The sequence below is a fragment of the Hoplias malabaricus genome, chromosome 5, assembly GCF_029633855.1.
Source record: "Hoplias malabaricus isolate fHopMal1 chromosome 5, fHopMal1.hap1, whole genome shotgun sequence".
Lineage (NCBI taxonomy): Eukaryota > Metazoa > Chordata > Actinopteri > Characiformes > Erythrinidae > Hoplias > Hoplias malabaricus.
The window spans coordinates 1348842-1350337 of record NC_089804.1 but is presented as its reverse complement, the minus strand read 5'-3'; positions in this window follow the sequence as shown (position 1 = coordinate 1350337).

The following is a 1496-nucleotide window of genomic DNA, read 5'->3' as shown; positions in this document are numbered from 1 at the left end:
TGTAGAAGCAGTCTTTATCACAATGGTAACTGTATATCAGTGCAGAGGCAGTCTTTATCGCTATGGTAACTGTATATCAGTGTAGAAGCAGTCTTTATTGCTATGGTAACAGTATGTCAGTGTAGAGGCCATCTTCATTGCTATGGTACTGTATATCTGTGTAGAGGCAGTTTTTATTGCTATGGTAACAGTATATCAGTGTAGAGGCAGTTTTTATTGCTATGGTAACTGTATATCAGTGTAGAGGCAGTCTTTATTGCTATTGAAACTATATCAGTGTAGAAGCAGTATTTATGGCTATGGTAATTGTTTATCAGTGTAGAGGCAGTGTATATTACTATGGTAACTGTATATCAGTGTAGAGGCAGTCTTTATCTCTGTGGTAACAGTATGTCAGTGTAGAAGCAGTCTTTATCGCTATGGTAACAGTATATCAGTGTAGAGGCAGTCTTTATTGCTATGGAAACAGTATATCAGTGTAGAGGCAGTCTTTATTGCTATGGTAACAGTATATCAGTGTAGAGGCAATCTTTATCACTATGGTAAGTATATCAGTGTAGAGGCATTGTTTGTCAGTATGGTAACTGTATATCAGTGCAGAGGCAGTTTTTATTGCTATGGTAGCAGAGTATGTCAGTGTAGAAGCAGTGTTTTTCGCTATGGTGATAGTATATCAGTGTAGAGGCAATCTTTATCACTATGGTACTGTATATCTGTGTAGAAGCAGTCTTTATTGCTATGGTAACTGTATGTCAGTGTAGAGGCAGTCTTTATTGCTATGGTAACTGTATCAGTGTAGATACAGTCTTTATTGCTATGGTAACTGTATATCGGTGTAGAGGCAGTCTTTATTGCTCTGGTAACAGTATGTCAGTGCAGAGGCTGTCTTTATTGCTATGGTAACAGTATGTCAGTGTAGAAGCAGTCTTTATCGCAATGGTAACTGTATGTCAGTGCAGAGGCAGTCTTTATCGCTATGGCAACTGTATATCAGTGTAGAAGCAGTCTTTATCTCTATGGTAACAGCATATAAGTGTAGCGGCAGTCTTAATTGCTATGGAAACAGTATATCAGTGTAGAGGCAATCTTTATCGCTATGGTAACTATCAGTGTAGAGGCATTCTTTATCAGTATGGTAACTGTATATCATTGTAGAGGCAATCTTTATCGCTATGGTACTGTATACCTGTGTAGAGGCAGTCTTTATTACTATGGTAACAGTATATCAGTGTAGAGGCAATCTTTATCACTATGGTCACTGTATATCAGTGTAGAGGCAGTCTTTATCACTATGGTAACTGTATCCGTGTAGAGACAGTCTTTATCGCTATGGTAACTGTATATCAGTGTAGAGGCAGTCTTTATTGCTATGGAAACAGTATATCAGTATAGAGGCAATCTTTATCGCTATGGTAACTATATCAGTATAGAGGCATTCTTTATCACTATGGTAACTGTATATCAATGCAGAGGCAGTCTTTATTGCTATGGTAACT